This window comes from Rhinopithecus bieti, unplaced genomic scaffold (genome assembly GCF_001698545.2).
Source record: "Rhinopithecus bieti isolate Rb0 unplaced genomic scaffold, ASM169854v2 scaffold_7648, whole genome shotgun sequence".
Classification (NCBI taxonomy): domain Eukaryota; kingdom Metazoa; phylum Chordata; class Mammalia; order Primates; family Cercopithecidae; genus Rhinopithecus; species Rhinopithecus bieti.
Genome location: NW_016805609.1, coordinates 2,358,083 through 2,373,283, shown reverse-complemented (window position 1 = coordinate 2,373,283; position 15,201 = coordinate 2,358,083). Strand labels below are relative to the sequence as shown.

At 38.0% G+C, this 15,201-nt stretch overlaps 1 protein-coding gene and 1 long non-coding RNA gene across 15 annotated transcripts in view; one reads left to right on the top strand and one right to left on the bottom strand.

The window, feature by feature from the left end:
• Positions 1–15,201, top strand: part of TRPM3 (transient receptor potential cation channel subfamily M member 3) — a 931,696-nt gene that overhangs the window by 359,582 nt on the left and 556,913 nt on the right. The window lies entirely within an intron of this gene.
• Positions 1–15,201, bottom strand: part of LOC108530287 (uncharacterized) — a 68,239-nt gene that overhangs the window by 23,620 nt on the left and 29,418 nt on the right. The window contains exon 4 of the long non-coding RNA XR_001885789.1: positions 11,362–11,440. This is a non-coding gene — a long non-coding RNA (uncharacterized LOC108530287). The remainder of the gene's footprint in view (positions 1–11,361; positions 11,441–15,201) is intronic.

Genomic DNA, 15,201 nt, shown 5'->3' with positions numbered 1-15,201 from the left:
GAGAATCACTATCCATTAGAATGAAAAATACTAAACTGATGTGACTGTTTCTTTATATATAGACAGATGTGATTGATGGTGTAGTGATACAGATACAAAGATAATAAATATAAATAATACATGCATGTGCTTGGATAACTAGAAACCAAGACTATTATGATACTTAAATTTAGGACACCCAAACAAAATTCTCACATATACCTTAACCATTCACAATAGTCAAAGCTGCCTTTCTCTATGGGCTTTCAAATACTAGTTGATGCTCAAAAACCGATCTTTTCTAGGGTTTATATCCTTGATTTTCTTTAGCAATACATGTAACTGGTAATTTCATTTGTATTAGGTGTGACTGGTTGCAAGCCGAAAATGACAGTAAATTCAATCTCAACCAATTTAAAAGCACAGAAGAAATTTATTGGGTCCTGTAACTGGAAACCCCAGGAGTTGTTTGGCTTCAGGTACACAATGTTGCTAAATACTGGGTTTCTCTTCCTGGATCTTTGTATTATACTTCCTCTGGGTTGTATTCATTCTCAGCAAGATCCCCTCTTGTGGCTCAAGGTAACGGCAACAACTCCAAATTCCTATCATTGTGTTTCAGAGGTTCTGATCAAAGGTGCCGTGGCAAATCCAAACAGTCACTGTTGCAAGGGGTAGGCAGTGCCCTGACCCCTTATGTCTATGTTACCTGCTCCAACCCTGAACTGGGATGGATTCCCCAGCTAAGGAATGACTAAGACTGAGAGAAATGTGTTTCCTTAAAAGTTTGGGTTTCCTTTACCAGCAGTGGGTGAAAGGAATTTTGAGTAGCAGAAAAATAGATAGCCACCACAAAGACCATAAAGAGAAATTTGATCTTCTTTATCCTTTAACATAATCAATACAACTTCTGTTAATAAAAGTTGTCAGCATACCAAAGAATCAAATGTCTTGTCTATAAGACAATGGTAAGCGTGGTGTGTTTAAGCTTTGAGATCTCAAGTTGTACCTTATCAAGCCAAAGTCCAAAGGTAGTAATGCTGCTGACCCCAGCAACATTAAGTACAATTTAATTTAGAACAGAAAAAAAAAGACAGTAAATTTTATGAAGCATGTTAAAATAAATGGTGGAGGAGGAGTTTAAAATTTCCTACTGTGGATATAAATCAAGAGTCTGAAAATTTTATTGGAGCCTTAAAAATCACTACATATGACTGATTGCATTACTAATAGTACCTAACATTTTTAAGCACTTCCTATATGCCCGGCACAGTACTAAATAGTTTTAAATCTTCATTTAATCCTGAAGGTAATCCCATGAAATAGGTAGTCATTATTCTTATTTTACAAATGAGAATTTTGAGGCTTGGAGAAGTTAAATAAGTTGTCTAACATGATAGAATGGATGACTACGAGAGCCAGCTTTGAACTTAGGTGCAGTTTGAGAGACAGTGACTTAGCCTGTGCTGCCAGACTCCTCCATGAACAGAAATAACCCAAAGCAAGAAAAGCTGTTGTCCCACTGCATTTGTACTGGCCAAGGCAAAAGGAAAGAGCACTTCAGCAGTCTGGGAAGCATCTTTTAGGGGACACCTTGGCATGATGAGGGCATGAGGTGGAGGGTGACCAGGTTGGTGGTGGCTCTGGAAATTGTTGGACGAGAAGATTTATATACAGGAAAAGGGACATAACAACTTCATCTGCTGGAAATGACCTCATGCATATCTATATACTAATTATGTTACCTTGAACTAGGTAAGAATGAGGAAACCTCATTATGCTTTTGAAATTCTGTAACTTATACCTAGTAATGTCATTTGGCTTCTTGGTCAGACAGTTTTGGACTTTCTACAATTAAATAATGTTATTTAGTTTGAGTCTAGAGCCAGAGAGAAGCAGTATTCATATACTTTGAAATATTTTGTTACCCAAGTAGTTTAGTTTGTATGCTAAAATGTCATTAGAGTATGTCTAAAGATTGTTGGTTCCTAAGTATATTTTATGTCAATCTTTTAAAACATGATATATTAGATTTGAGGATACAAGCTGATTGAGGCTTCCATGTATTTCTCTATACTGTTCTCATGTCATAAAATGCAGTTCCTTCCTTGCCATCGGCAAATGTTCCAGTCAACTTTCAAAATCTATTTGAGCAGCTTCCATCCCAAAATCCATTTTCTCGTTTCAGGTATAATCAAGTATTCTGTATTCTGTGTAATATGAGTTCATAAATACCTCTCTTTCTCAGTGCTTGTCTCAAGTATCTCGTCTTCCATAGTAGGCTGAGGAATCACTGTAACCCGACATGTTTGTTACTGTAGCTGATTGTTGGCAAGAGCTCATTAAAGAACACAGTTTTTCGTCTTCTTTGTATTTCTAGCACCTAGCCCAATGTGGAGCACTACCGGGGGCTCACAATAAACACTTCATTAATGCATAAATAACAATGTAAGGGTTAAGGTGAATGAATAGATGGAATTTCTTCCTATCAACATTTGAATTCAAGGAACATCATGTCCACATATTTTGAGTTTTTTAAATATTTGAACTTCTACTTACTTGCTTCGTATTCATGCAGATTGTAATTTTCAAAGTACAGTTGCACCATGTATTCTTGCTGAAGTCCTTTATTAGTTAGAGGTGTTTTTTAGTCTTTCTACCCAGTAGAGTTGGTCTAAACATGCAACAGCCTATGTTTAAAATCTACTTTGCTGATGAAAATAAGGAAATAAGCTTGTACTGATTCTTTCTGTCTCTTGCCAAAGCTTGTTAAGCCAAGTACATGTTACATTAATAAAGAATGTACCCAGTCATGCAGTGAGGTACTAATATATTGAGGGCCCACCAAGTACAGTTCTAATGCTGGGTTCTACAAGTGTATCAAGACAAATAAAAGAGAATCTTCCCTCCATGAATTCAAAGAATGGTCACAGAACAGACATAAATTGAAATAACTTTTTAAAAATAAGAGGCACAGTAAGATTTATGCTCACTCATTGTCATAAACAAAAGGCAGTGATAGAACAAGAGGAAAAAAATTAATTTGTATTGGTGGGATATGAAAAGATCTTTCCCAGGAAATGGGATTTGAATTCAACTTTGAACTTTCCTGTATAAGCACAGTATAAGCAGTAAAGAGAATGAAACTTACAAGAGGAAATCACAACTTGGACACAAGGCTAGAAGTAGCAAGGTGAAAAGGTATTCTATGGGCATAGATGGGGTTGAGGAATAGTAATAGGATATGAGATAAGGCTGAAAAGTAAGATTTGGGTAAAAAGTTCTTGCTGAGGGGTGAGGATCTGGCTTTAATTTCCCAGTCACCAGGGATATATAAAAGTTTTTGAGGCCAAGAAGAGACAAGCCATGGTGTTCAAAAATTTTCAAGAATCAGAGACTTTGGAGTCAATGGCTATTGAGATCATAAGCAGCAGAAAATATGGTAGTTTCATAAGGAAATAAAATGCTCAGGCATAATTCTCATCTTCTCAAATCAGGGCCAGGACTAGAGAAAGGCATGTGAAGCGCCGAGAGTGTAAATTTCAAGAGGCACTAATTCTCGGTGAAAAGTACATGAAATGGTGCATTACTCATCTTAACCTACTCCTAGCCCTGCCTAGAATATTAAGTTAGCATCACCCTGAAAAATATTCGTCACATTTCCCATCTCTTCTTGTAAGTAGTGAAGTGGCAGATTAGATTCTTTCCTTAAGCAGAGGCACAGTTTTCAGCTTCTACAAGGGGAGAGGAAGAGCTGAATTGCGTAGAAAGTTTGCACTGCAATGAGATAACAACAGAGAACCAGGCCAATTAGAAAAAGAAGACTTTACTCTCCATCAACCTGAAGTTCTCACTTATCCTGACAGGATATGCAGGTCTCTGTGACAGGTCTTTGTTACTTAGACCTCTTTTGGGTAGATTTTAGTATAAATGGAGAAAAGACATCTTCAGTTGATTGGTGATAAGCATCTATATCTAAGCAATGAATTTATGTCAGTGGTCCATTATGATAATCTAGACTTACACCTCATTTTTAAATGAAGAGGAGAAAAAATTAGAATGAATCTTTAAAAAACTTTTTTCAACTTTTAGGTTTAGTTTTTCCCATGAGTATATTACATGATACTGAGGTTTGTGATAGTAATAATCCCATCACCTAGCTACTGAGCATAGGATCCAACAGTTTTTCAAAACTTGCCCTCCTCCCTCCCTCCCCCATCTAGTAGTCCCCACTGTCTATTATTGCCATCTTTATGTCCTTGAGTATGTAATGTTTAGCTTCCACTTACAACTGAGAACATGTAGTATTTGGTTTTCTGTTCCTGCATTAATTTGCTTAGGATAATGGCCTGTAGCTGCATCCATGTTGATGCAAAGGAGATGATTTTGTTCTTTTTATGTGTCTGTGTAGTATTACATGGTGTATATGTATCACATTTACTTTATCCAGTCCACTGTTGATGGGCACCTAGGCTGATTTCATGTCTTTACTATTGTGAATAGTGCTGCAATGAACATGCCAGTGCATGTGTGTTTTTTTGGTAGAACAATATGTTTTCTTTTGGATATGTAACCAGCAATGGAATTGCTTAGTTGAATGGTAGTCCTATTTTAAGTTCTTTGAGAAATCTTCAAACTGCTTTCCACAGGGATTGAATTAATTTACATTCTCATCGACAGTGTATAAGTGTTCCCTTTTATCTGCAGCCTTGCCAGTATCTGTTGTTTGTTGACTTTTTAGTAGTAGCCATTCTGACTGGTGTGAGATGGTATCTCATTGTGGTTTTCATTTACATTTCTCTGGTGATTATTGATGTGGAGCACTGTTCATGTTTGTTGGCTGCTTTTCATGGTTTGTTGGCTCTTTGTTGAGAAGTATCTGTTCATGTCTTTTGCCTAGTTTCATGGTCACTTGTATATCTTCTTTTGAGAAGTACCTGTTTATGTCTTTTGCCCAGGTTTTTATGGGATTATTTGTTTTTTTGCTTGTTCAATAGTTTCATTTCCTTATATATTTTGGATATTGGAACTTTGTTGGATGCACTGTTTGCGAATATTTTCTTCTATTTTGTAGGTTGCCTGTTTACTCTGTTGATAGTTTCTTTTGCTGTGCAAAAGCTCTATAGTTTAGTTAGTTCCCACTTGCCAATTTTTGGTTTTATTGCAATTGCTTTTGAGGACTTAGTCATAAATTAGTTCCCAAGTCCGATGTCCAGAATGATGTTTCCTAGGCTTTCTTCTAGGATTCTTGTAGTTTGAGATCTTACATTTAAATCTGTAATCCATCTTGAGTTAATCTTTGTATATGGTGAAAAGTAGGGGTTCAGTTTCATTCTACTGCATACGGCGAGCCAGTTATCTAAGCGCCATTTTGTTGACTAGGGATTCCTTTCCCTTTTGCTTATTTTTGTTAATTTTGTCAATGATCAGTTGGCTAAAGGTGTGTGGCTTTGTTTCTGGGTCCTCTATTCTGCCGCATGAGTCTACATATCTGTTTTTGTACCAGTACCATGCTGTTCTGGTTACTATAGACTTGTAGCATAGTTTGAAGTTGGGTAACGTGATGCCGCTGGCTTTGTTCTTATTGCTTAGGACTGCTTTCACTGTTCAGGCTCTTTTCTGGTTCCGTATGAATTGTAGAATAGTTTTTTTTCTAGTTCTGCAAAAAATGACATCGATAGTTTGATAGGAATAGTGTTTAATCTGTAGATTGCCTTGAGCAGCATGGCCATTTTAATGATTTATTGATTCTTCCAATCCATGAGCATGGAATGTTTTTCTATTTGTTTGTATCATCTGGAATTTCTTTTATTAGTGTTTTATAGTTTTTCTTGTAGAGATCTTTCACCTCCTTGGTTAGATGTAGTTCTAGGTATTTTTGTGTGTGTGTGGCTATTGTACATGAGATTGCATTTTTGAATTGGCTCTCAGCTTGAACATTATTGTTATAGAGAAATGCTACAGATTTTTGTGCATTGATTTTGTATGCTGAAACTTTACCAAAGTCAGAATAAATCTTTTTAAAACCAAGAAGTAGGTGTCACAGAATATTTACTTGTTCATGCCCAAGATCACTTCATGCTATTGCTAATTCATTCCCTATTGGCTATGTGAAGCCATGTGCCATGACAGATTCTTAGAGCAGTTTTTATTTTATAAATATACTACGTGGCTCATTGTTAAAATTAGTATATACTGGACCAAGAATATCTATTCAACTACCATCAGCCAGCCAGTTTCTCAAGAATGCCACGAGAATCACAGGAGATATTCAGGAAGTACCTAGCACAACATTAGCACGTTGTAGGTCCTTGGAGCCAAAGACTGGCTTGCTTTCTTCCCTTCTTTCAAAAAACCTCCTTCTGTAGAATTCCTGTCTCCCACATAGACTGAGTATACATCACTTCACTTCAAGATTTTAATGCTAAGATAAATCTTCTAAAGTATGTTCGGATGCCCTATGCCAGGAAATTTATCGATTTTAATATATTTCACTACTACTTGGAAGAAAAAGTTGGTTAAAAACTAAATCTCTATATATCTATATATATACACACACATACACACACAAACACAGCCTGCCAGTTTCTTAAGGTTGCCATGAGAATCGTAGGAGATATTCAGAAAGTACCTGGCACAACATTAGCATACATATGTGCAGTGTGTGTGTGTGTGTGTGTGTGTGTGTACATAGTAATATATTTTGGGGACTTTAATGCAACACTGGTTACAATAAATGCCCTTTAATGTACAGGCCTGCTAATTACAGCAAAAAATAATTAATGCATAAAGTAATAGTCATTAAAAATAAGGAATACATTCACTCCTTTTTTCATACTTTCCCATTCATCAACACATTTTAATGTATAGTCAGAGCATTGTGAAATTTGCAATTTCAGAGTAAGTAGCTCTTAATACAGGCTCATCCAATAAAATGCAGAGAGAGGCAGGATGAAGGATAGGAAAGAGGACTGGCTTCCAATCAGTCAGACTTGGGTTTTAATTCCCCATTTACCAGTCTTGTAACCTTGGGCAAGTTGCTTGCCTTTCTGAACATTTGTTTCAGATATTAAATTTTCCCACTGTGATGTTGTAAGCATTTCATGAGATGATGTCTGTAAATCATCCCGGGTAGTTCCTGATCCATGGTAAGCACTCAATAAATGGTAGTTATCATTATGACACTGAAAATAATTACATTTTATGAAATTATTTTCATCTCACACAATCACTCAGCAGTTTCAATCTCTGTATGTTCCAAGAGATTCTCTTGGAATTCAGACTCATACGTCTTTAAGCTCTCAATGGGTTCTGTGAAATGCATTACATATCACATTATATCATTTAAATGAAGGCTATTCCTTGGAACACACACATAGAAATATTTAAAATATTTCCCTATTTGGGACATGCTAGAAATCTCCATATTAAATCTCTATGTAAAGACTTTCTCAAATTGTCTTCTAAGATGTTATCTGTTCTGTTCCTGCCTGTACAATTCCTTTTTGCTATTCCAAAGTCTTTTACAGTTTAAGTAAAACTTAATATCTATTGTGTTTTTATGTGATTCTCCTTGTGGTGTGTCTCTATCACCACAGAAGAACTGTTCCTGGTAAAACCACCCCACCTTGGTTATATCATTAACCATTTGATGTGTTTTCCCTGATGTAGGTCACTTTAACTTCAGTAACAACCTTGATTTGACAGGATATAAGGCTGTGTGAGATAATTTAGTCCACTAACAATAGGATCATAGAGAATTAGAATAGAAGGCATTTTATAGAGGGTGTAGTTCACTTCTTTCTTTACACAAAATGTTCTGAGAAGTTAAGGTACCTTGTGAACTATCATTTAACAGTGTTTGTGACTTATGTCTTAACATTAAACATAGATTCCCTTTATTTACCTAGAATGAAATTAGAACAAGCTCTAACTTACCTGAGGGGGATCCTCCCTTTATTCCTTATGTTAGCAGGTATTATATGAGAAGACATTACAGAACAGTAAAATGATACAGTCTTGCTAAAAAGACAACATGCCATGAGTGTCAGGAAAATTGGCATTATGAGAAGTGTTTCCTAACTTTTCTTTTCAACATCAGCTACTTGGCCATCTGTGCATTTACTCCTAGGAATGACCACTACATAATTAAATCTAAAGTAAACAAATTATCTTCAGTAACTACCAAGCAAAAGGCACGTCATACTTTTGATATATTCCTACAAGATTTGAGATTGGCGCTGGGGTCAGTTGAGAGTATTTGGCTGATAGCTGAACATACACTTAACTAAACTGATACTTGAAAAACTCTATCTGCTACATGTAAACATTTGTAGTCAGATTCACTTTTTCTACTTTCTTTTCAATGTGGATTTAAAAAGAAAACACATTAATTGAGGTTGTTACATCTGTGCAAGGACATACAGTTCTGCTAGTAAAAAAAAATTAAAAGATTGGTGGGTAGGTGTAAATGTGGCTTTTATCTTACTTGTAATTATCATAAATTGTAAGTCCAATGAATCCAAGTGGCAGTGTTGCTAAGAAAAAAGCCAGAATGTAAGACAGATGTTTGTACAGTTTCATTAGAATTGCTTAATGCCAAAACAAGACTTCGTGGGATTTGAAAAGCAAAGGGTAATCATTTCAGAAATAGAATACAAAGCATGTAGTCAAACCAAGTTTCTTATTTCTACGGGATTCTGTTGTGTGTGTGTTTGTGTGTGTGTGTGTGTGTGTGTGTGTATGTGTGTGTGTGGTGTGTGTGCATAATTTATTTAGATATTCTGTCAAAATTAAGGTCATAGTCATTTTCTTAGTAATGCCACAAAAATTTTCCATAAAGGATTCTTCTCTTGGCATCTTGCAAATCTTTTCCTGATTGTTCTATGTCTCTCAGAAAACGTCCCTTGTTTGAGCCTTTATGTCTAACATTGAATAAGCACTTTTATGTGCTTGGCACCAATGTAAGAATTTAATCCTCTCTAAGTGAGCCATTCTTATTATCCTATTTTTTAAAGATGAGCACACTAAGAAACTGAGGTCAGCTTGCACAAGGTCACATAATTTGTAAGAGATGAACCAGGAGTGGAATCTAGGCAGTCTTCCTTGACAGCCCACCTTCTTAATTATGTCCGCAGATTGCCTTGCATGTTCACTATTCATTACCATTCTCTGTGACTATATCCTGTCTTTCCAGGTAGTCTGTTGACATATTATAGCCATTGTTCCTCTTTATACTTGTAAAGGCAGAGTACATTTCAATTTGATGAATAACAATTTAGCATCACGTCCAGGAAACTGAGGTGGAAGTGAGGAGGGGGGGTCTTGGACTTGCCAAGATGAGAGCTGAGAGGGATAGTCCTACCTCCAACAAGCCAGGTATTCCTATTCTCTCCCCTCACCTTCTCCTGCTCTTTGGTACTGTCCTTATGAGGTACACAGTTGATTCCAGAATGTGTATATAGAAGGAGTTTTGTGTTAGCCATCTCAGTGGAAGGAGGGACTTTAGGACTTTCATGCTTACTGTGTACACAGAAGACCAACTACATAATGTAGCAGGCCTGGTGCAAAACAAAAATTCAGGCCCCTTAATCAAAAAGCAGGAAAAAAGTTTCTTTCTTCTGTAGTATCTCCCTCAGCCTGTCATGGTGTTTTTTATTTGCTATTTAATGTTGCACTTCCTCAAGCACGGGAATATTCACTAGCTGAGTGCACCTAGGACCCTGAAGGAGAGACTTGGGGAGAGGGCTATTTCTGGGTAGAGCTGGAGTTGGGGATGACCAAGAATGCATCCCAAGGAGGCAGTCGGAGATAAGACTGCCATTGAGCCTAGGCTCCAAGGACCTGGCATTTTCCTCATTGTCCTATCATCCCTCAAATTCAGAATCCACATCACAAAATAAGCTTACTAAGAATGTCAGGATGGCTACTACAGAGTATTAAAGCCCAAGAACAAGGCTTCCCTTCTTAGTTTGGGGATCTTTGCAGTGCATGGATGGCACACCCTTGAAACTGGCCCTTTGTAATACTTATGTGGTTTGATTGGGGGTTGGGGAGCTTATGGAAGCTATAGCTAAAGCTTCTCCAAGTTATCTATGGCTCCTGCTGCCATTAGGGTGCTAGCATCCTTTACTATTGTGGTTGCCTCATTCCAATTACTAGACTGGGAATCCTAGAGAACAGAGTTTCCCTTTTTTTTTTTTTTTTTTTTTTTTTGAGATGGAGTTTGACTCTTGTGGTCCAGGCTGGAGTGCAGTGGTGTGATCTCAGCTCACTGCAACCTCTGCCTCCCGGGTTCAAGCAATTCTCCTGCCTCAGCCTCTCGAGTAGCTGGAATTACAGGCAACTGCCAACATGCCCGGCTAATTTTGTATTTTTAGTAGAGATGGGGTTTCTTCATGTTGGTCAGGCTGGTCTCAAACTCCCAACCTCAGGTGATCTGCCCACCTAAGCCTCCCAAAATGCTGGGATTACAGGCATGAGCCACCATGCCTGGCCCAAAGAGTGGCCTTTAAGTCCTTCTGAGCTCTCCTAAGGTGACCAGAAGACCACTGGGGGTACTGTGGGCGGTGGGAAAGTCCATTTCAGAATATAGGAGCCTTTCTAATCCAACCCCAGAAGGAGGACTTGCATCGCTTGGTGAGCACATCCCCTGTACCCACTGACAAACCCTGTTGACTACTAAGCCAGCCGGAGGGAAGCAGATGGATGCAATTTGCATAACCAAGCACTACATTCCATTGGGAAGACTCATGTGCATTATTAATAAAGAACTATTTACTTTCCAGCTTATCTCCAACCAGAGGGTACAGTTCTGAACATGCAAGATGAAAGGGACTTTAGAAACCACCGCTTCACACCCAGGTACTTTACTAAAGAAATAAATCAATCTCCTGAAAGTCACTGGTAACTTGACTTAACTGAGATCCCACACCTCCAGAGATACAGTTTTGATTTGGCCTGGTCTTTATTACAGCACACCTTTCCCTTAAAGATTGGCACAAGTTCCTTAAGACAGAAGCCATCCTGAGGGAACAGCACAGAATGCCACCCTCACAATCATTCCTTCACTCTAAACTACAACTTGCCAATGTCCACAGATCAAACTAATGTACTTTGTTCCCATAGAGAACACTTTTGTTTTTTCATCTTGTGCATTACTCTAGGGGTTTACCCAAGTTCCAGCCACCAACTCTGATAGACAGTAAACCATTCTCTCTCCTTTGAGATGTTTGGATTGTGGAGACAGAACAATCCTCAATGCAGCAGCTAGCCTCAACACAGCAGCTCCTCACCCCTGCCTCCCCAAGAATTCAAGGCAGGTGTGAAGGTACAGAGTTTAGGTCTGATATGGAAAAAAAAAATGGTTTTCATTCTATTCACCTGGTAGTGAGTTCCTTGAGAAGGATTCTGAGGTTGCATCCAGGCTCAGTGGGGAAAACAGGCTGTGATCACTGGCTTCCTAGGATACCAGGGCAGAAAGGGTGACAGTCATAGCACTTGTTACCTTTGTATCTGCTTAGCTTCTTGCTCTTGATTTCTTTCTGCATTTGTTATGCTCTAAATTGAAATGATACTGGAAAATATTTTAGCTAAAATTCTAGGTGTGTAAATTTTATACTCATTAGGCCTTGCCAGCAGAAATACTCTTATACTGTTTAAAAAGCAAGATTATTAGGGGAAGATGATTTTTGTGATCCCTTTAACATTGAAAATGCTTATTTAACAAAATGTTATACCTACATCTATGCATACAAGGCTCACTAGTTTAAAACTCTGTTTTAATTATGGTGAGTTCTAAAATTTTGTAACATAATTAATTGAAGTAGTAATACAGGCCATGGCAAAATTTTAGAGTATAAGAAAGCATTCCATGAAAAATATTGTAACATCTCATCATCAATTATTAGTTCCAAATGCTTTCTCCCAAGAAGCAATTACTATTAAAAATTCCCTTTCACATCTTTCTAGAAACTTTACTATGTATAAACAAAAGCGTGTATTTATACACATGGGAAGATACTTTACATATTATTCTACATCTTCCTTTATTTCCACATAAAATTCTATCTGGAGAAAATTTCATATCAGCACAAAGAAATCCTTCTCTGTCTCATTTTTTAGCATATCTATATATTTTTATTTCAAAGATGTTTCTTAATTTATGTAACAAATCATCTAAAGGGGATGGTTTCTAGATGTTTACAATTTATCTGTACTATTTTGCAAACAATATTGTTTTTAAAATTCCCCAATACAGAAATGCCTCCCAAGTATGTTTTTGCCCACAAGCACACATATATGTGTAAGATGATTTTCTAGAGATGGAGTTGCCAGCTCAAAAGATATCTGCATTTAAAATTTTTAATCAGGCCGGGCGCGGTGGTTCACGCTTGTAATCCAAGCACTTTGAGAGGCCGAGGCAGGCGGATCATGAGGTCAGGAGATTGAGATCATCCTGGCTAACACGGTGAAACCCTATCTCTACTAAACATATAAAAAATTAGCCGGGCGTGGTGGTGGGTGCCTGTAGTCCCAGTTACTTGGGAGGCTGAGGCAGGAGAATGGCGTGAACCCGGGAGGCGGAGCTTGCAGTGAGCCCAGATGCATCACTGCACTCCAGCCTGGGCAACAGAGTAAGACTCTGTCTCAAAAATTAATAATAAAATAAAACAAAATAAAAATTTTAATCAGTATATTCCAGCCAGCTGTACTCCAAGAAACTTGTGTGGTTGGCTAGCATTTGAAAAACTGTGCCGAGATAGAAAAAAAAAAAAAGACAAAAACAAGACAAATGATTATGAGTTGAATTAATATAACATATTGAAAGTATAAAGGAAACTGGCTTACATAGACTCTAGCAACAATAAGTAGTTCAGTTTATCAAACATGTATGGAGTGCCTATAGTGTCTATTGTGTACACCTGAGGCAGGTGTACACAGGTGAGTGTGCTGCATGCCTATGTCTCTGTCTTCATGGTCTCCACCATCCACTAGTGCAGACAGAGTGTGGGTAAAAACGGGTGTTATAGGAGCACAGGTGAGAAGCTTTCAGTTAGGTGTAGTGTTGACAAAGAGGAACTCATGTTTATATACTTTTTGGTACCTCAAACTTCAAACATCTTGCAGCTTTAGCCTATAACATTTATGTACAATTCAGAACAAAGTGATATACCCACTGTTTCCTGGAAGAAAGAGTGGAAAGAAAAATGAGTTCACATAGGATGTGTATATCTATGTGAGAAAGAGATGACCTGAAATGGGATTGAGGAGTGTGTGATGATGAGTCAAGCGATGAAGCTTAGAGAAAGACAGTTTTGCAAACTGGCCAACAGGTGATAACGTTTGTCCCTAACCCCTTCACTAATCTTTGGAGGGAGGATGGGCTTTGGTAGCGTTTGGTGTTTTAAACCAGTGATTTCCAAACCTAGAAGTACTTCTGAGTCATTTGGAAACTTTGAAATGCAGATTCCTGGATTCCTGGGCACTAATAAAGGATTTTGATTCAGGAAGTTAGAGAAGGAGCCCAGGAATCTGTATCTTCCTGTTCAGGTGTATGAATTTATTCGGGTGATCCTGATGCATGGCCAGGATTTAGAACCTCTACAGGAGAGGGCTCCACAGCCTGGAGTTGAAAGGGAAGAAAGACTATCACCTGTTAATGGTGTAAGAAACCCATGTTTAGGCCAAGTGTTTGTAGTGTAGAAAATGTGTGTTTGAATCTCAGGGAGATTGATTCTCCTGTTTTTGAAAAAGCGTATGCCCTGGAAACTGTTATTAGAGAAAGGATAGTAAACAAGGCAGGTCCCCGATGCCTTTTAGTTTGTAGTCTAATTTTTGCTCTATTCAGTGATCCTGGTGAGTGCTTCTCAATCACACTGTACCTAATGCCTGGGATCCGGCCACAGATACAATTCACGTTTCCAAGATGGGCCGTGAGCATTGTTGTCTTTTTAAAGGTCAAGAGTTGTGATATTGAGAATCCTATCTAGATTTGTATGAGGTTGAGGAAAGAACAGTAGCTTTTCCCCAGCTTTTCTCCTCTCCCAACTCAGCTCCCTTTCTCCCCTGATTTCTGGTGCAGGCAAAGGTACAATCTTGTCAAACACTTAAGATGGAGAGGGAGGGTGTTCATCCTGCTAAGTGGCAAACGCTAAGAGCAGCAGACCACTGATCTTCAGTGACTGGCAGAGGTGTATTCCTGGGTGGGTGGCAGCCCTCCCTTTCCCAACTGATGGCTGCTGCCAGGAACTCTCTACCCAATCCAGGAACCCAAGAGCAGAGGAAAGCTTTTCTCTTCCGAGGGATGGCAGTTTCATTCTGTGGCACATTAGTTCATTGTTTTATTATAAAATTCAGTAATATGCTAGTAAATGTTTGACAGTCAGCTCTGGAAAATACAAAATCACTGATTCATCACGTTTTTCTAGTTTCATGGTGTACTCTCCTGTGTCTGATTTCGAGCTGAAAGCAGTTTAACAAACAACCATCTTGCAAAATTTCCAAAAACTGAACAGTTGGCTCTCCTGAGCCTGTGTGGGCAGACTCCAGCCCACCACTAGTTATGTCTTTTTGTCCACCCGCCCCCCCCACATTCTAATCATTCTTCATTTTTAATAGTTTATTTTACGTAAACATACAGTTGGTACTTAACTGTATCTTAAATATATCCTAATGAAACCATAAAACAAAAATCAAAGACTGGGGCTAAAGTTTTGTTCCTTTTGCTATGAGCAGTGATTTCCATCTCTGTCCTGTTTGTGTTTCATGTAGAGGAACAACTTACTGTGTTTCTAGCTAATCTGTACTTTTAATGTACTCCGTTGACATGAACATTACAGTTAAGAATAGTGTACAGTATTTCTGTTCATCAAGATCCTATTATAAACCTTATGCCAATAGAGTTACAGTTTTCCCTAAATTGGAAAAAGAAAACATTTGCTTTAATATTTACTTTTGTTCAAATATCATTTAGATAAATGGCCTAGGTATCTATTATTTATGATTTACTTATGACTCACAAGTTGCTCATTAGATGGCTTTTTGAAGTAAAGTTTGACTTATGATGTGCAAATGTTTATAGGTTTTTAAAGATACAACAGATATATATTTAAATTAAGTCTACCAGCCGGGCGCGGTGACTCACGCCTGTAATCCCAACACTTTGGGAGGCTGAGACAGGTGGATCACGAGATCAGGAGATCAAGGCCAATCTGGCTAACA